Source organism: Amblyomma mixtum, chromosome 3, assembly GCF_055824585.1.
Source record: "Amblyomma mixtum isolate Tamu chromosome 3, ASM5582458v1, whole genome shotgun sequence".
NCBI classification, from domain to species: Eukaryota; Metazoa; Arthropoda; class Arachnida; order Ixodida; family Ixodidae; genus Amblyomma; species Amblyomma mixtum.
This window is the reverse complement of record NC_143014.1, coordinates 181,064,786-181,085,545: the sequence shown is the minus strand read 5'-3', so window position 1 is coordinate 181,085,545 and position 20,760 is coordinate 181,064,786. Positions and strand designations below refer to the sequence as shown.

The following is a 20,760-nucleotide window of genomic DNA, read 5'->3' as shown; positions in this document are numbered from 1 at the left end:
ATCGCACTTCTGCCACATGTGAGCGCCATTCTCGAGATGAAGATATTGTCAAGGACTATAAGCACGTTGCGAACGGGCAAGAGGTGCGAATTCCCCGCGGGAACAGCGTGCTGCACGGTGCTGGACTCTTTTCCTGTTTTCCGTAGTGAATATCAAAACCAGAAAACGTGCAACACAAGCGAAAGCCACCCAAAAAGCGTGCCTCATGCAGGCTTGTACAGCCGGCCAATTCTTTAGCTGGCGTGCATGACGGCCGCGTTTTCCGTGCTCCTGCAGCCTATGACGGAGCAAACTTGCTAAAATATGAAAGCTAAGCAGGGGCTCAGTGAGCCCGTGCTTATTATAAAGCTTACCACAAGTTTTCTTCGTTGTGAAGCGCAGGAGCGCAGAAAAGGCAGCCGTCGCGCACGCCAATTAAAGTATTGGCCGGCTGTACGTCCGGAGATCCTTGCATCGACAGTAAGCGTACTACGTATTTTCAAACCAGCCGTTCGTATGCACTCATTTCGAATGAGTTGGTACCTCTTTGCTCCTCGCCGAGACCAGTATTACGTCTGCACTGAAGTTCCGCGGCTTGGCGACTCTGACGCGACCCTCTATGGACTCGCGACCTGAAGCTATACACGATGAAATAACAGAGATGATGAGTGGAGAAATCTACCTGCAGACCATGTAGTAATTCCTGAGGTTTTTGTCAAAAGGATGGCAGCTGCGTCGTGAATGGCTGCAAGTTGCACAAGCAGATCTTGAAAACTGCAGCCTCTGTCGCCGGCCTTGAGAATCCTGATTGAAACAGCTGGCGTAAATATACGTATCTGTGCTGGTGTAAATACAAATCTCATCAACAGCCGCCGCGGTGGCTCAGTGGTTATGGTGCTCGGCTGCTGACCCGAAAGACGCGGGTTCGATCCCGGCCGCGGTGGTTGAATTTCTTTGGAGGAGAAATTCTAGAGGCCCGTGTGCTGTGCGATGTCAGTGCATGTTAAAGAACCCCAGGTGGTCGAAATTTCCGGAGCCCTCCACTACGGCGTCTCTCATAGCCTTAGTCGCTTTGGGACGTTAAACCCCATAAACCAAACCAAACAAATCTCATCAACAGAGGGCAATGTCGGAAACTGTTCATCACAGACAACTGCCGCGTGGTCGAAAAAAGAGCAAGGACCCGGCGCTGAAGGCAACACTCTCAGAAGTTACAGATCAAGGAACTCGCACTGGCTGATCTCCTGTCTGGAGTGCGCGGCGTTCATGCCATCAGCACGTGACATGACAGTGCACAGCTCGATGTTTGTACACTGAAACAGTTCTGTCATTGCATTCGATTCGTGTTAAGTGCTACAACCGACGAAAAGAACACAGTGAAAAACTGAAGTAGCCCCGCCGCGGTGGCTCAGTGGTTACGGCGCTCGGCTGCTGACCCGAAAGACGCGGGTTCGATCCCGGCCGCGGCGGCTGAATTTCTTGAAGGCGAAATTCTAGAGGCCCGTGTGCTGTGCGATGTCAGTGCACGTTAAAGAACCCCAGGTGGTCGAAATTTCCGGAGCCCTTCACTACGGCGTCTCTCATAGCCTCAGTCGCTTTGGGACGCTAAACCCCAATAAACCAAACCAAACCTTCTTTCTCGGGCAGCTGTCCGCACTGTACGGAGAAGTCTCCGGACATCTACCACATGGTGTGGGCCTGCCCCTCCAACCCTGCTAATCCCCCTCACCTCAACCCAACCCGGGAGGACTGGGAGGTGACCCTGCTCGGCTGCTGTGACCCTGTTTTCCCGACGTGCCTGGCGTCGGCGTCTAATCGAATTATGCAGACTTTTTTCTGCTAAGAGATTCTGCTCTTACGATGACGGTTTCCTAAACTAAAAACACTTTTGCAAGGGACTGCAGGCATCTCCTACGTGAGAAGCAAAAGATATGTAATTCATTAAGTAACTAAAATCAAGCAACGCTTTACTCATTCAAACATTCAATTGGCAACAATGAAAAATACTAAGCGTTTTAAAAGCAATATTTGCAGCTTGGAGAAGTTGTAAAACAATTAAGAAATAAAGAAGATAGTGTGAATTTTGTCGAATATTTTTTTAATTTTTTAATACCTTGCGCGTCCTTGCTGGATGAAGTGCAGCGCCGCCAGCACTCTCTGGTTATAATTAGAAAGTCTATGGAAACACTGATCTCCACTATGTGGCTGGATGCCGCATTCCCGCTTTCCGAGACGAGCGCGAGTGAAGCCACCGGAAGTTGGACCGCTTGTCCCGGAAGTCGGGTGTCTGCTGCGTATTTCAATGCAAAAAGTCGCGTCTTTCGCCCTTTCGTTCTCAGTTATTGCGTTGTTCTCGTGTATTGTCTGCTGTTATATGAAAGTAACAAACAAGCTGAACGCGAGAAATGTGAGCATTGTGTGCAGAACCCTGTAGTTTCAGAGAAACCGAAGAAGACAGGCATGCAGGTCTCACCCTGCCGCGGCAAAGGAGTACGTGCATTAAACACTATGTTCTTGTCTGGTTCTTGTCTTCCGAGCGTGGAGAAGAAGTAGTGGACTGACGATGAGGCTAGGCCATCTTAAGACCGAATTTTCGTGTAGCAAAGAAAAGGCACAGCGTGAGAGGAACGGCTGACAAGAAAGACGAATGCTGCAGTGCGCGCGAGAAGCGCTGTTAGAAGTAAACTACACCACGCACCATGAATAAAAGCCCATTAAGGCTTAAATTGCTACAATACGAAACAGTACATGACACGCTCCGTCGAAAAAGCAGTACCATACCTTTTGGAGGCACTAATTTGAACCTACCGAACACCGTCCACACCTCACCAGAAAGTAGCCTAGCCCTCGCTCCGGTTCCGTCTAAACATAATTCGGTAAAATGGTCGCTGCAAAGTAAGCTGCCTGGTGAATGTTTCCATCTATTCTTTCTTGTATTTATCCCCCATTGATAGCATAACTTGGGCTTGAGCGTGGGATCAAGCATCACAGTAAACAGCAGAGTTGGCGAAGCTAGCGCAAAGAGACGACACACAGTTGAGCAGACGGAGCTCTATACTTGCTGTGAGTAGCGATACGTCCTGTCGTCTGCTAGTGTCGTCCCATTGAGACGCAATGGACCCTTATTTTTGAGACGTCTTTCCCGAAGACTTCGCTGGTTTCCTCGCTCAGTTGACGGCGCAACAGGTAGGCATTGTCATGGAAAAAGACGAGAATGGCGAACAGACGAAATGCTAAGCGGGAAAACAAAACTGGAACTGAAAAACCGCGCTGAGGTCCGATTTCGTGCACTGCCAAAGGCTGACTTTCGAGACAAGGCCGCTTACTTCCGGTGGCTTCACTTTCGGGCGCTCAATGCACCATCCAGCCCCCTATAGTCGGATACAACTTAAGTCTGCAGTGAAGCTCCGCCCACAATCAGCCTCCGCGCACAGAATTCCTCCACGACGAAAAAATAGTGCACTGCTTAAGAGTTTCTTGTTACGTAAACAAGAAGCTTAGCACAAGAAAAAAGTTATGAGCACTAGAATTTTGTTACGTGCAGTGTTTGATATAGTCACATTAAAAAACTAGTTTCGTTTACTTTTTCGATTGACCAGCGGAGTAATACAGGACGCCGCGGACCGCGGCCCAGTGTTAGCAACTGCTGTTTTTTTAAGTTGTATCACGGCCGGTCTTGACGCGCGCGCTCTCGAGAGCGAGAGAGCGCGCGCGTCAAGACCGGCCGTGGTTGTATCCTAAGTGGAGATCAGTGTTTCAACATGTTCTCGTCGACTCCGCAGTAGCATCGACATCATTAGTAGTTGACGTGGACCATCATCACGAGTTCGGTAGTAGCTCCGTTTGGCTCCGTTATACACGGATCAAGTTCGTCATTTATGGTGCTGTAGTGGTTCACGGTTTCGCGGACCTTTTCGGAAGCATTCAGGAGAAGATCCCGCGCTTCCTGCTTCTGCGCAGTGTCTTGCAGGCCGAGTACGCCAAGCCCACGTACGTTTAGGCTTACGCTGTGAAGACTGTAATGGCCAGCAGGGCCTTGAATGCTCGTGTCCAGGCGGAGTCCAGCACGACACTCGCACTGACACCGCTCAGCGACAGTGCCTCACCAGACCCTTCCTACGAGCCGGCACAGATGCCAGTAGCCGTGATCCCACTGCCGGCGTGCCAGCTGGCCATCCGGACAGCCGAGTGCGCTGGTAAGTGTGCCCACGACTTGATCCTGAAGTCTGCGCTTGTCTGCGGCGGCACAACGGTAGAACACCACCGGGCACCGCCAGGACGGCTCTGGCCAAGCAGCTGCTCGCGCGGCCACGATCGAGAGATGTGCGATGCCCTCCGCAGTTGCCTTGCGCCTGGCCGCCGTGCAGCCGTCGTTCCATGGCCCACTGTTGACGGCTGGGCATAGCTACCGAAGACGCTGGTGGCAGAACAGCGGCCTGCGAGGTTTCCGGCGTCGCTCATCTCGGCCATTTTGAATCCTCGCGTGGCTGCTCAACACTGGGACGGAACTTGGGACGCCTTTGCAAGGCTGCTTATTCTTGGTGCTTAGTTTTTGAAGCGTAGTATGTTTATTGTTTTGCGGTTTTTATTGATGTAACTTGGTGTTTCTCACAAATATGTGAAACGTAGGTATGTATTTTCTGATTTTTTGAAAAACGTTCAATTCGTAGTGAAAACTTCGTGTATGGATCTGTTTCCTTCTTTTGCCATCTCGTCTTTTAATTTTGAGCTGTAGTAGTTCTGTCGTGCGGTGACCTTTTAGTAGACCATCTGCTTCGCATTCTGGAAAGGCTGGGTCCGATCGTCGTCGTCGGTGGCGCCGTGTACGCGCCGGTTTTCTAATGGGTACAAAATTACTCCCGGACTGGCGCTCGGCTTTTCTGGGGTTAAATGCTTCAAAAAAACGGCCGTGACCGGGGCCGTTGCCTTCAATTGCAGCTGTCGGCTCGGCTGTAGGAGGCGGTAATTTCAACTCTTATTCTCTTCTCTCCAGGGTGAATAGCTATGGAAAGGAGCTTCTCTCCAGTCCCAAAAAGGGCCGCAAGGGGGATTCAGCGCACGAGGCAGATATAAGTTGTTTAATGGCGGAACCTATAATTGACACGTCGAGCTCAACGCAATGGTTACGTTGCGGTTGATTTTTCTGTTGTCGAAACAGGGAAAGTGAGATTAGGGTTTTGTGAGGGAGAGGGCGTGAATTAACGTGCGTGTGTGTGTGTGTGTGAGCCCGTGTTTTCCGTGCGCACGCACGCACAATACGCACGCTTGTGTTACTGTTTACCATATAGAGGCGGACAAGCACGCGCGTTGGAGAAAAGAAAAATCTGGAGTACGTCCATAAATCACAGTGCACAGCAGTAACAGCGCACCGATTGGTGCACTCTCCAACGGAAAACTACCGCCGACAGCCACAAGTGGGTCGCGTCAAGGGTGAGAGCACATTTTGGAGTAAGTGATACGCGCGCCAAGGTGAGAGCGTTTCTTGCTTTTGTCTTCCCTACGTGTCCTATAGCGCGGCCTAGGCATACCGCGGACGCTTGTATTTACTTTCTAGGTATATGCACGGGCAGTGACGTCGCGAAAGCGCTGCATGTGTTTGTTCCTGTGTTCAAGGTATTTTGTGTTACGACGCTGTGTGTACCGCATCCATAAATGGATAACTCAAGCGCAAGTTCTTTATAAAGTTCTCGCGGAGTCTTACATGAAGGACAAACGTAAATCCGAATATGCATGAGTATAAAAGTGCAGTAACTGCCCCAGTCTTGGCGGACACCTGAACTCCGCCGTGAGGTAAGATGGTGATTGAGGGATCGAGCAAGAAAAGACGTCGTAGTGGAAGGCTCTTCAACGCTCTTGAGAGATACTTCAACGTGCCCTTCCGTGCAAATTCGGCCGCCGCGTCTTGGATTCGACCCCCAGAGCTCGTGCTGAGCAGCCGAACGCCGTGGCCAGTGAACCATGGTGATCTCCTTACAAAGCACACTCATACGCAGTTTTCGAAAACATTTTAAGATTAATCTGAGTGCCCTGAAGGTAAGGTGGACAGGCGATAGGTAGGATGTCTCCATTTTAGAGGGAAAGCAAAGACAAATTGAAATTGGCCTGTATCGATTCATTACTTCATTGTAATGACTAATTAGGCACACTCACTCAAAACAGCTTTTATAAGCCACAAAAGGCAAAAAAAATGGCATACAGGCATAGCAGCCACCGCAAGCAAAGCGAAGTACTGGCAAGTCAATTCTTGGACTTGAGAATCTTTGAGGGTATAGGCCACACTGTCCCTCACTTCTAAAAGCTCATCGCGGAGAGCTTTTCATCACTGCCGTCAAGAATTAGAATCGAGCGGCGGAAAAAAAGGTTCCATCTTTAAATCCTATTTTCCAGCAACACATCTCTTGCTCCCGAATAAACAGCATTGGAACAGGAAGGTAAACATTCCATTTTTACTAAGGATATAAAATTGAATTGATATTTCCGCAGGTCCCTTTAATGTGTCTTATTTCCCAGGCAGCCATGGCAGAAGCGAATAGCTCTTTAATCTCTCCCTGCCACATTCGCTGAGTGGCCAGTAGGTTCGGGCAAACTAGCGTTGCTCTGAGTAGCTCCCGCCTGCCACGTTTCAGAAGGTGGTGGTGAAAACTTTTATTTAGTGAAATAGAGTTTGGGAGCCACAGAGCGGCCCCGTTACATGGTCGGCGTCCCTAGTCCGGGACACCGCATGACGAGGCCCCATCTGTCGCCTGCTTCACCAAAGCCCTTTGGGACTCAAGCGAGGAGCAGTTGAGGAGGGCAGTCTCCCATGCCTCTCGGGAAGTAGTAGGGGAAGGGGAAGGTGGGGATTTTGAGTACATGCCCACACCATGTGGAAGATATGTGGGAGGTTGAAGAGGGGATTCGAACACTAGCATATTTCAGAAGGCTGGGAGTATGCTAGCGTTCGAATCCCCTCTTAAACCTCCCTCAGATACGGTGGAGCCTGGTGTCTGCAGTATAACGCTGGAAGCACCGAACGAAGCAGCCAGTTAGTCACCCGGGAAGAAAGTACTAGAGGATTTAAAAACGTGGCGCGATCGACTGACCAGCACGGCATCAGATGAACGCAGTAGAACAGCAGTGCAACAGACGATAGAAAAAAGCAATTTTCCGCTGGACCTGGCAGCGAAACCAGCCCTCCACAAGCCATGTACTGAAAGCTAATGAGCGTGCTATGCTGGTTGAAACCTCATTTATTCGCGTAATTTGAGGACTTTTTTTCCTAAAATTAAAAAAACTGTACAAAGGTCACAACCTTGCCGCCTGTAATTCGACCCCGCACTCGCGCCACTCGCTGGCCGAAAAAACTCCAAATATAAGTCGCCTCACGTGGATCTGCACGTGACGAAGCGTTCCGGCGTGCCAGTTGACGTGGACATTAATCGTTCTCACGGTCAAAGCTTTGATCTGCGGCCATGAACTTCGCCAGACTGGACAACTTTGCGGTAGAAGTAAGGGACCGACGGTTTCGCAAGCCCTTTGTGAGCCTTTCGGGCAGGGCCCTGTGTTCCCTGCTCCTCCGAAGCCTGCGGCGAGCCAAGTGCTCGTAGCCCAAGCCCGACCGGAATTACGCTGCAAAGACTGTCATGACACCCCAGTAAAAAAAACCATGGGAACCAATTGGATTTCCAATGGGTTCCAATTGGACGAGTTCAGTTTCCAACTGGTTCCATTTGTAATGGTGTTCCAATTGGATGGTCCAAATGGACCATCCAATTGGACCAGTTGGGTTTCCAATTGGTGAGCCCAATTGGTCTTACCCACTGCATGCAATTGGTCCACTTAACTGCACCCAATTTATCCAATGACTGCATATTTTACAAAAAAGGTATACCTAATATGGTTCTTATAATAAGAGCTATCAGCAGCTTAACGTGCTAAATTGTACTCACCATCTACACCACCACTGCAGCTGAAATTAAATTAAATAACTGCGCTCAGCGGACAAGCGTCACTGGCCCAAGTATGAGAGCCTCATAAATTGGGTATACAAGTAGGAGCAGAAGTGTGTTCTCTGGATGTACAGTCTTTGTCAAAAGTTAACAGGCTGCATGGTTTCCTTCTAGCTCGTACAGTGGAGCCCTTACAGCTTCCCTCAAGCTGAAATAGTCGTTAAAGGTAAGGACTGGGGGTCTTCTTACCTTGTAACGCCTTTTGATCTTTAGAAAAGCCACAAGGGCTCCACTATACAAGCTAGAAGCAAACCATGCAGCCTGGTTACTTTTGATAAAGACGGTACATATTGAGCTAATATATGCTACTAGTGCCTGAATGTGCAGTGTTGCTTGTGTGTGATGTATGTGTGTCTGCTGGTTTTGATTTCCATAAAAGCACGTTAACTTCAATTCCGCAGAAAAAATTTATTGGCACTAGGCACAGTGCCTCCCTGCAGTCCTCATCAAAGTTTTCCTTTTGCACATTATAATACGTTAAGTTCTAGAAATATTTACCCAGGATCCTAGAGCATATGCACAAATATTTAGCTACCTTTCACAATGAACGTAGCATATTTTGTGAATATTTTCTGGGTGAAATAACTGCCTGGCCTAATGGGTCAAATTGGCTAGTCCAGTTGGATCCAATTGGTCATGTGGCTAAAAACTCAACTGGAACCAATTGGTTCCGATTGACCCTGCCCAATTGGAAGGAATGGGAATGTCCAATTGGTTCCAAATGGAATGTCCAATTGGTTCCAATGTTTTTTTTTTACTTGGTCGCAGGGACCTCAGCGCTCGTGCCAAGACCCGAGTCCGGCGTGTCGGCTAAATCCACGCTGCTGAATGACAGTGCCTCGTCGCACCCTTCATACCAGCTGGATCAGCTGCCTGCAGCTGTGATGACATGCCTTACGAGCGAGCGTTCCGTCCAGACCGCTGATGACGTGCGCAAGTGTGCATGCCCACGACTCCATCCACTCACTGCGCTCCTCAATGGTGGCACAACACCAGAGCACCACCAGGCACTACACTTCTGTCGCGGCTATACTGGCGTCCACATGACGGTTGCGGCCAAGCAGCTGCTGGCGCGGACTGCATCCGGGATGCTGCTTGTGATCGTCCTGAGCCAACCTGACCGGGCCGCCCTACAGCCACCATCCATGAACCAGTGCAGCCTGCTGGGCAATAATGCAGAATGCGATGACAAGAGTCACAGCATGCAGGGCTCCGGAATAGCGATACGGTTATCGTATCGCTATTCCGGAACCCTCCTCTTCCTCTATTTTGCAGGCCATTCCGTGCAAAATAGTGAACGAATTCGAACCGCACGTGCAGCGTCTCCTCCAGTCTTTCTGTGCCTTAGAGAACGCTCTTCGCAGGCCCTCGGGAGCCTGCTTCTCCGCTGCTCGCAGCCGCCGCGTGAGAAGGCTGTGCACGCAAGCTGTTGGGGGGCAAATCAGGAAATATCGGTTAAGAAAAAGGTTAAAGCAACAGAGGGGTCTGTGGAAAACAGGGATGCTGACGACATCGGGACTGATAACACACAGAAGGTTTAAACGGGAAATTGCAAAAAAAAAAAATGTCTACGACAATTCTAGGAGAAACTCTTCGCTTTTCAAAGCTAGGATAAGAGTACTGCGGACTAACGCATACTAAGCACGCACGGATTTGTGCTACGCAGAAGACGTCGACGAGCGCTCAGCGCCGTCAGACTCGCGCTAGGCTAGCTGCGAACAAACAACAAATGAGCCAACGGACGATTTTGCTCGCGGTTCACTCTAAAACCTAGCCATCACTTCGACGGTCATGGGACGTAGCTTTCGGGGTGAATTAGGTGAATCATGGGAAGTGGGTAGAAAGGAGGAGTGAAAAAAATAAACAAAAGGCTCGACTCTCCGATTAGCTGCCGTTTATAAACGTTATACGACCGATGACCTATCGCGATGCGGTCGCGTTTAATTGGCGCCGCGCGAACTCTGCGTGCGAATTGTTTGTTAGCGCGTCCTCGTGTGATCTTGGCTCGGTGGGTTTGCGCGGCCATTCTTTTTCGTGTTCTCGGGCCATTCTGTTTTTTCGCGTTGGAGCGAAGGCGGCGAGGGCATTGCAGTCTGGAACAAAGTGCGCCTGATTATGGTAGGTGTACTTACCTTTTCTTTTCGGTACGTGGTGGATGATACATGAGCTGAAAGTCTCGTTCGAGCCGTAGTGGGGTGCGCACGGCGACGGCCGGCGTTTCTCGCCACGCCCCGTCGTGGATTCATTTCACGTAGTGCTCGCCCGCTTTCGTCAGCACTCTACACAAGGATTACCGTCCCTGCGAGCTTTCTTCTGCGCGTTCCTTGGGAGCTCGCTCCTTCCCAACGCGAGAGGTGGCCTTGTACACAATTGGTGAAGGGAACCGAGAACCCGTTGTGATGCGAGCAGATCACGCGCTCGTGGCCGTTCTAAACAACGCCTTGTGCATTCGTGCGGTCTGCTTAAAACGGGGTGTGACAGCTGTGCACTGCAACTCGTTCGGTGCGTATTCCGGTTTTGAATTAAATCAGCGTCACTGTTCCTAAAATTTTTACTTTTCCAAAAGTAGCACGCACGCATCGTTTTGCTCACGACGTGGCCTGCCTCCAGTTTTATAACAGCCATAGGAGCTCGATCGGCCCGCATCGCGACAAGCTCGCGTGATCCCTGCCGTATTCCTTCTGCCTGTAGTAGCTGCATTCGCCTCTCCCTCCGACTTTGCGCCCACATCGCGATACCATTTATACGCGCACTGCCGCGCCTGTTTCACCTGTCCGGACCTCTCGCCCGGGTTCTTCGGTCGTCTCTACTCGCGCCGGCTTCACACTCTGCAGCCGTGCGAGGCGGTCGGCCCGCTGGTTGTACGTTCCTGCTGCACTGGTCGCAGTTTGGCGCGATGGCTCTCCGAGGTCCACTGTGCCTGCAGCGAGCCGAGAGCTTCGTGCAAGTGAGCCCTGATTTTGTAGAACCAGCACCTCTTTAGGAACACATGTTCGAAAGCAAAAAGCGGAGGCTAGACCTCGCCGAGCGCCTTCGCTGCCCTATCAGCTTAAGTATGGACCGAGTATAATCTGTGATGCTATATATGCCTATGGTTAAGCTTGTCGTTTGCGTAGCCCAAGTTGGTCTTAAAATTACCAAACAACAAAACTTTTAGCTCAGTAGTATTACTTGCTAGTAATTTTGTTCCCATGCAGGCGCAGAAGTGGGTGACATCCAGCAAGTTGTTGTTGCAGTCGACAAAGTGGAGTGCATCTCCACAACCAGACTGGAGAAGGCAGTGGGACTTCTGCTTGCAGCCTTTTTTGTTTTCAACATCTGTTATCTGCCCGGTTGCCCTCTCACTACGGAGCTTTTGCAGAGGTAAATGAGTGTGAAATAACAGGAAAGATCCCTTCGATAAGGCTTGAAATTTCTGTACAAGTAAAAAATTCAAGTAATAAGCATAACTGAAAAGCAAGTACTTTTTCTGCGAATGAAAAAGTTAACCTGAACTCTAGGCAGCTTCCTTGGTTTTGTGGGTTCATATAGGGTTCCACAATATAAGGTGCAAAGCTGAAATTTTTCTTTCAGTACTTTCTGTTTTATACACTGGTTTTACGGCTAGCGAGTAATCTGGTAACTTGCCAGCTTTTAGCACAGCGAGAGGGTGCAATTCATTTGCATCAACACATACATTTCCTACCAAGTTATTCCGCCGCAGTGGCTCAGTGGTTATGGCGCTCGGCTGCAGACCCAAAAGACGCAGGTTCGATCCCGGCCGCAGCGGTCGAATTTCGATAGAGGCGAAATTTAGAGGCCCATGTACTGTGCGATGTCAGTGTATGTTAACGATCCCAGGGTAGTCGAAATTTCTGGAGCCCTTCACTACGGCGTCCCTCGTAGCCTGAGTTGCTTTGGGGTGGTAAACCTCTATAAACCAATGCCTACCGTTATATTTGAGTGTTCCAGCAAAAGACAAGCGAAAACTGAGACACAGGACGAAAAAAAGGTGCACACACTCCATCGCTGGACTTACAGCTGATTTATTTTTGGCTCATCCGTGTACTTTTCTCCCATTTTCTTGTGCAAGCACACACGCAAATTAAAGAATCAAGTGTTGTCATTCCACCCCCGATGAAAAGTGCCACTCTTCCTTTGTGGTAAGGCCAGACAGGTCGCTTATGCAGGAACACTCATTCTTGTTTGTCAGAAATGCTTCAAACAGTTCTTGCTCATGCCTGGACTTCCCTCTGTTAATAACGCTCGTACAGTGAAACAGTGGCGGGCATTTGCTACCGTTCTTCACATGCAAAGCCAGGTTGTTCCGTGTGCTCACTTGCAGCTTGTTGCCGTGTTCACTGAGGCACTCAGTCAGGCATTGCCCAGTCTGCCCGATGTATAATTTCCCACAGGACATGGGAATTAAATACACAACCCCCATCGCTCACTTTGTGAACCTCATTTTGTGGTTGGTCTTGCAGGCTTGTTCTCTTTCACAGCCTGAGATGCGTGCAGAAAAACCAGATAGCTTACAGGGAGCTGAAAACATGCATGTTCACACAAAACTTTTTAAACACTCTTTTCAGCCCATGTAAAATTTTATGGAAGTATGAGACAAGAAATATTGAGATGATCGTGTACTTCCATAAAATTTCCCACAGACTGAAGTCCCAAAAATTTGGTACCAACATGGTGTTTTCAGCCCTCCATGAGCTGTCTGGTCTTTGTGCCCGCATCTCGGGCTGTGAAAGAGAATAAGCCTGCAAGAGAAACCACCAAACGAAGTTCATGAAGTGTGCGGTGGGAGCTGTTTTTATAATCCCCACATTCTGCGGGAAAGTATACATCGATCAGACTGGGCAATGCCTGAGTAAACGCCTCAGGCAACACATTGTGAGCTGGCACAGGAAGCAACCTGACTCTGCGTATGAAGGACTGTAGCAGATTAGCAGATGTTTGTCTGTTTCTCTACACGAGCATTATTAGCAGGGCAAAGTTCAGTCACGAGCGATACTGCTTGAAGCATTTGTGGTCATAAAGAATGAGTGGTCCTGCATAAATGACCCATCTGTCCTTATCACAGAGAAAGAGTGGCGCTTTCTATTGGGGATGTGATGATGATCGGAGTTGATTTTTTCATTTGCATGTGTGCTTGCACCACAACATGGCTTTAAGTACGTGGATGAGCCAAAAATAAATTGATTACGTATAAGTCTGTTGACAATGTGTCTCTCTTTTTGCTAGAACATGAATAACTAACTTGCCCGGCAATTCACATTTTAGTTCTTATGCTTCATTGATTTTCCACTGCCTAATCATTTTTGAGCATTTATTATTCATGCTGATGCTATTATCAAACCTTATGTTCTTTTCGCAGAAATAAAACCACCTAATTTCAGAATATGAGATCTTATACTCTCATTTACTGAACTCTAGGAAGTGTGTGAATTATGGTCTTAAATGAAAAGACTGTTTCAAGCCACGCTTGCATTAGATATTTTGTTGTGCTCTGAAGCACCTAACCTTTCCAGTGTTTGCCAATATCATAAAAAACTCAAATATTTTTTATGAAGGCAAGAACCCTACTTAATATTTACACCAGTAGTTCACCTATCACACCAGGGGAAAATTTGTTAAAGGCAACCTGTTTTTTCTTGTTCTGCTGGAACCTGTTGGTTGTACTTGTTCCCGCAGGGTGCTTACTGGTTTTCTTCTGGTCGTGCTGATTCCAGCAAGGTGCTTCTACTGGTTTTCTGCTGGTAGTTCTGGTTCCAGCAGAGTGCTTGCTGGTTGTACTGGTTGTAGCAGGGTGCTTACTGGTTTTCTGTTGGTAGCACTGGTTCCAGCATAAGGACTTTTTGCTGTTCTGTTTGGTGAGCTTTTTCCTTTGTTTGCATGGTAATAATATCCTTCAGCTAATAGGATCTTGCAGCTAAATCTATTCGACTGTGAGTGCTAAAAATAGCTCTAAAATTTAATGAGAGAGTTTTGCTTGTTAACCATGCCCCACTAATGCCTATGGGGCACCCATTATGGGGGATATACAAGCATGAGCACATATGGCATTAGAATGTGAGTACAAGTTACACTGGAAGTTGTATGTATTTTGTAGTGCTTTACAGTTGCTCTATAGTCAGATGTCTATAGTCAGAGAGAGAAGAACGAAATGGCTTTTCCCCGTCGAAGAACCCCCCTCCAGTCAATGGCGTCGGCAGATTCTCATGACCCTGCTAGGGTGACAATGCAGGGAGCAGTGCCACAATGGAGAGAGGGGTCTATCCCCAACTATGGACGGAGGGGACTATAGTTGCTGCTCTTCAAGTGAGGTTTAAAGCTGTACTTGTGTACTACGGGCAGATTTGGATCTTCCTGCAGGATGAGTTTACCAATTTACCGTAAGTTTCGAGTGTTTTTGCTTTGACGTTTAGAAAGTTACTTTACCATTTGTGTTTAATGCTTCAGAAAGGTTCAAAAATTAAAGGATATATTATACGAATGATTTATCCAAACAAAATTAAATGTAATGTTTTGGTGCTGTATGGAAACTAATAGCTCCAGCACCTACTGGTTACACCAGCTGCTGGGAATGTGCTATAAACCAGTACTGCTGGAACCAGCAGGATCCCAACAGAAAACCAGAAGCGAATTTTCACCACCTGGTATGCTTAATAATAGTGTCTCTTATTTATATACTGCATCAATTACGCCTGTGGCAGGTTTCAGTTTTAGGCTGACACTGTACTAACTTGAAAAGCTTCTGTTTCATAGCTCACAATAAAATGTATAGGCTGCTTTAATTCTTTTGTGCCATTTTTAGCTGTAGTGCTATCCTGTTAATAGTGTTCATAGTGTAATAGTGTCTCTTATTTATATGTCCCATCAATTGAATGTATGTGTACATAGCCATTGTTAGCAGTTTTTGCAGTCGGACGTTGTGTGTAGCAGGTTGCAGTTTGAGGCTAACACTGTACTAACTTGAAAAGCTGTTTCATTACAGTCACGTTCATGATGTATTTTTATGGCGCATGGGCATCGTGGTCAAAGAGCGCAATGACACAATCTATTTTCACCTGCTCAAGGTGGGGTCAAACAAAGACTGATTTTCCAAGCGTTTGAACCCTAACACCAAACTCTCGTAGTTGAAAGTATCAGCAAAAATAAAAAGCGAAAATCTGGGCCTAATACTTAGTTATAGTAGCCATAGGGGTGAAACAAGCAAAAAAATTTCCAAATAAAAAGCAATTAGAAAGAAAAAATTGGAGGCACAAAATGAAAAGGTGTCAAAAGGCAAACAAAGCAGAGCTGAAGAGCCCTGGTAAAAGTGTTCCCCCTAAAGAAGCCAACATCAGGCCAGTAAAAAACTTGTGCCCATTGTATCACTGGTGGGTACCTGGCGGCACTGGAGTTCAAACCCCACAGCTCTCACATGAAAAGCGATGCTCAAACCGCTAGGCCGCCACTACAGTCGGTGCACTGCCCTGATACTATCCTATCCTGCAACCTGCTACTGGAAAAGGTATGTAGCCACGGTTGCCCTTGCACTATGTGCAGGAGCAAATAGAAAGTATGGATAGTTGAGCACACAAATATGAAATTTTCTGCTTCCAGGATATCACGAAGAACCATGTTTGCAGTCTCTCATCACATAAGCAGCTGTGCATAGCAGAAGGCAATGCAATTCACATCACTGCAGATCACTGATACGAGAATATATGATAGTAAAAGTTTGTGGCACATTGATTAAGTCCTGAGTATATCCAGAATCATTGTGTCTGCTTCACTGTTTTCATTTATTCTCATTTCACTAGCATCTCACAAATGAAAAATTATTAAACCTACCAGACCTTCCATTATGACATAACATTTGCCATCTATGCAAATTCCATAGAATACGTTAAATTTAAAACAGCCTCTCTTCACCTCTCCAAGGTACATTAATCTCTGATCAACCACTTAATGAAAGTTGGAACACTACACTGGTCAAATGACGCGTATTTTGTTTCATTTATACCAAGAACGAGCACTGATTCGGACAACTTACCTGCCTATCTTATCTTTTTTTACTGATGCCATGTTCAAGGTGAATTTGTGTGATCACATGTAACTACATCGTCTATATGCCTGTTATTTTTTTCTCCCCACTTCTAACACCTTATGGCCCTGAAAGTAATGAAGTAAAATAAATGTGCTTTACCATTCTCATCTCTTTCTAGGCACTTGGGCAGATCAGCCCCACTAAAGGCAAGGAAAGGGGCCAACCAGTGGCATCACATTGAAGTTTTTGATACTCCTACAAGTGGTTTCACGCAGGTGAGTTGACCTTTCAATCGGGCACGGTCACTGGTACGTGGCTTATAATACCATGGTAGCTAATTTATTTATTTATTTATTTCAAAATACTGCAAATCCCTTTTACAGAAGTGGACAAGAACATATGATATACATATACAGTTCCAGTGACTAAAGTTAGAAGCTTAACATAGGATGATACGCAGGCAGCTTATGTAGCATAGACAAGGAAGGAATCAAGTCATAAAACAAGAATGACACTTGCATATCATAAATACATTGGAAGAAAGCAGAGAAGTAAAAAAGAAAAAAAAAACAGATTCATGCTGAAGTAAATGTAAGAACACAGCTCTCAGCTGGCTTGATAAATTTTTTCACGGTAGGCTGAACTCTAATTGACGGGTGCAACTGGTTCCAATCTCGACTTACTTGTGGAAAAAATTAGTTTAGTTTAGTTTATGGGGTTTAACGTCCCAAAGCGACTAAGGCTATGAGAGATGCCGTAGTGGAGGGCTCCAGAAATTTCGACCACCTGGGGTTCTTTAACGTGCGCTGACATCGCACAGTACACGGGCCTCTAGAGTTTCTCCTCCAAAGAAATTCTAGCCGCCGCGGCCGGGATCGAACCCACGTCTTTTGGGTCAGCAGCCGAGCACCATAACCGCTGAGCCACCGCGGCGGTTTTGTGGAAAAAATGAATATTGGAAGGTATTATTGGAACAAAAAAATTCTTCAAGAGTGAGAGCATGCTTGTGTTGAGCAGCTCTTGAATGGTTTATACAAAGTCTTTAGAGGACATCATTAATGAGTTATTAAGCAATAAAGACAAAAATTTGAGACGGCTTAATTTAGCATGGCTGGACAGCATGTGAAGGCCTACTGATTGTAAAAGTTCTGTGGGTGAATGTGTACGCCAACAGCAGTTGAAGGTAATGTGCATGGCTTTTCTTTGGACCATTTCGAGTGTTCTAATGTTATCTGGTGTAAGGGAACAAGGCTATGTTCACGTGTTCCAAGACTGGCAGTATAAGAATGACATAAGCTAGAAGTTTCATATCACTTGTGGAAAGTTGCAGGGCCTTTTTAAGGAAGAACAACTTGGTCAGAGCTTTACTAATAATGCTTTGAACATGTGCAGTCCAATTTAAGTCAGAAGTGATCAGAACACCCAAGCACCGATATTCAGTCACACCTTGAATATTCACATTATTCACCGAGTATCCAAATCGAATTTAGAAGTTTTCTTTGTAATCGACACTGAAACAATTTTATGTCAATTAATTGTCATCTGCCAATATTTGCACCACTCTGCAATCTTTCCTAATGCGGTATTTAGTTTTACCTGGCCATTAGCGTCCTTTAATTCATGGTATGGCACACAATTGTCAGCGAAAAGCCGCATTTTCACTTCACTTTCGTTCAATATGTTGGTAATAGCTGGTTTGGAAATAGCTGTGGGTCAAATTATTCTGCCCAGTGCTCTAAGACTTCATCCATGTTTGTATACCTATGGCACTCAGGGAACCTCAGTGCCATATGAAAGACCAGTAAAAGGAAATAGACATTCTGTTCAGCATGCTCTGAATAATGCCCTCTAAAGTGCTTTGTATCTGCACTACATTGAAAAGCAATATTTTCGGATTACACATTTGCGTTTAGTAATAGGCAAATATAGGTATAGTGCCTGGTGACCGCAGCTGGGGCAGTAGCAGTACATTGCAGAAAACACCTGGTATAGTTATTTCTGTAACTTCAAAATATTTGAGGTCATCTATGCAGCTAACTTAGACATGAAGCTACTAACATGTAAATCTATCAGTACATGTGATGTTCAGTCGTACACATACTTGTCTAGTGCGCTTGGACGGCACATTCTGTTGTTAATTTATGATAATCACTGCTGCCTGGCAGTCTCAATGCAGCTTTCCAAGACATCAGGAGTTAACCACAATCTATGGGAATTTGAATGCATGGTAAAGCCAGGTTTCGAGCTCTAGGCCTCTCGTAAACGATACAAGTGTACTCCCAGGTGCGTAGTTAGAGTGCTCTATACAGGTGTGTGGACGAATTTACACCTTGCGATGGTCACAAGTGCTTTACTCTGGGATGATGCATTGATCTGCCAGAGTTATCCAGTTGAACGAGGTGCTTCTAATGCTTTCCACTTCTAGACCTACCCTCCTGAGACTGCCTAAATTGGTGTACCTGCAGTTTTAACCCTTCATATACCAGCTTCGATGAGGTAGCCGCAACACTGGCTTATTCACTAACGTTGCAGTGACACCTCAACTTGCAGTTGCCACGATTCACAATTCCTAAACGGCTCTCCTTTGTTTCCCTTTCGAAACCTCTACCTTTGGGGAAATTATCCCTTTTACACCCGTGCCGGTTAGTCGCCTTTACAGAGTTTTGCCTTGAGGAATTCTGATGCATACCCACCTTGATGCAGCCATGCCATTACTGAAGTTTTAGGAAGTGAGGACAACTTAAAGCATTTTTGTCTTTTACCCTGGGGATCAGGCAAGCAAAGACAGTTGACAAATTAAAGTACAGTGACTTGTATGTTGCTTTCAAGAGAGAAAGATAAAGCAATTTAATGTAAGGAAAGGCGGAGAGGTCGGCCGTCGGTAAGGTGACCCTAGACTGCTATTCCACACTGGAGAAGGGGGAAAAGGAAAGTAAAAGGAGGGCGAGGTTGCGACTGGAGGGTGATGATGTCAGAATACAATGAATTGCTTGGATTGGTCAGGGTTACGGGAGACTATACACACATTGGGTAGCACTGTAAAGGTAACCTCGTGCATGTAGCCTCAATGGTTACAGGCGAAAAGGTGATAAAATAATACAATACACCTTTCAAACTGACAGTGTGAAATTTTTACACAAACTACAATATAGTTCGCCACTGGGCTGTCATCGCAACTGTTGTGATCCATCTATGAATCCAAATTACATTTATTTGCTGCTGTTTGAGTTGTTGGGTAGGTGACTGAGAAAAATGCTAGCTGTACAAAGCCCATGCCTTGCTCTACACATAGCAAGAGGCAGGTTAAAATTCATTATGTTGTGCATGACAGCTGCAATGCAACACAGTTAATGAATGGAAATTGGAAAGATCTCTCTTTTATGAAGAAGAGAATTGTGTTTTGATTTTATTTACAAGTAAATAATGATGACAACAAAATTCTTCATTGCCACTTTTTTTGTCATGCTGGTGCCCTTTTCTTGTGGCTTCATATTGTGCAGTTTTGTACATATTCTTTGTGTATCATCTTTGTATCTAATCTGGCTACACACTGTGTTCTGTTTTTCAGATGCTAGAGTCCATGGATGTTCTTGGGAGGCAGCACCTAAGGCGACACAGGAAGCTGCAAGTTTAACAATTGTTTTTGTATTTTGGCAACTAACAAAGCATTTATGAGCAATAAATGCCTTCAAAAGATCTGAATTTTTGCAGCATCTTTCATAAGATATTGCATATTCCAAACAACTTCAGCTTGAGAAATATAGCAAATGATACAAGCGAGCTGGTAGACTTCCGGTGTTCTGGAAAACCTCGAACCTCGCTTTGGTATCTAACAACACAGACTAGTAATATGGACTATAACTGTACAGAATTATAGATGGGCTCCACAGAAAACACACCAGGCTGTCGTATTGACAACCTAAATGTGTTTCAGCTGATAAGTAAAGAAAAATTTTAAGAAGTGTAGACAAATATTTGCTCGTGTGTTTTCATCTTTAAAATAATGCGTAGCGCTTTAGAATAAATGAATCACTCTATGATGTTTAGCTGTGACAGCTAAATCGTTTTTAATTCAGTTTCTTCCTACTGTTTTGGTTTCATCAGCCAAATGATTGCTATGATGTGTAAAAGGAGTTAGGTCATGTGAGGCATGAAAAAAATTATCATCATCATCAGCCTGACTACACCCACTGCAAGGCAAAGGCCTCTCCCATGTCTCTCCAATTAACCCTGTCCTTCGCCAGTTGTGGCCACCGTATTCCCGCATCATCTGCCCACCTTATCTGCCGCCTTCTCTTGAAGGCGGTTATCTTGCCTTCGCATTACATGCCCTGCCCAAGCCCACTTCTCCCTCTTGCTCATACATCATCTGTTGTCATACCAGCTCTTGAAGCAGGCTGGCTTAGGTATTGGGAATTATAACTATGTATCAGCCATTTTACTGCAGTTTGATTCATGCCTCATTTGGCGTTAAAACCTAGAGTTGAATACAACTTAAGTAAGTCTGCAGTGAAGTTTCGTCCACATTCAGGACCAGCGCACAGAATTCCTCCACAACAAAAAAGTAGCTCGCTGTTAAAACTTCTCTTGTCACCTAAACAGTAAGCTAATCACAAAAAAAAGTTATATGCTCTAGAATTTTGACATTTAGCTTTAATGAAGTCAAACGTTAGAAAGCTGATTTCGTTTACATTTGTGACTGGCTAGCGGGGTAATACAGTACATCACGGACCATGGCCCAGTGTAAACTGCTCTTTTTTTAAGTTTGATCATACT

At 46.2% G+C, this 20,760-nt stretch overlaps 1 long non-coding RNA gene across 1 annotated transcript; it reads left to right on the top strand.

Annotated features, from left to right (window-relative positions):
* The first annotated feature begins 9,487 nt into the window (after nucleotides 1-9,487).
* Nucleotides 9,488-19,741, top strand: LOC149352919 (uncharacterized). Its single transcript, XR_016290884.1, has 3 exons — nucleotides 9,488-11,330; nucleotides 16,163-16,259; nucleotides 19,553-19,741. It is a non-coding gene; the product is annotated as an uncharacterized LOC149352919 (long non-coding RNA).
* Nucleotides 19,742-20,760: the final 1,019 nt, after the last annotated feature.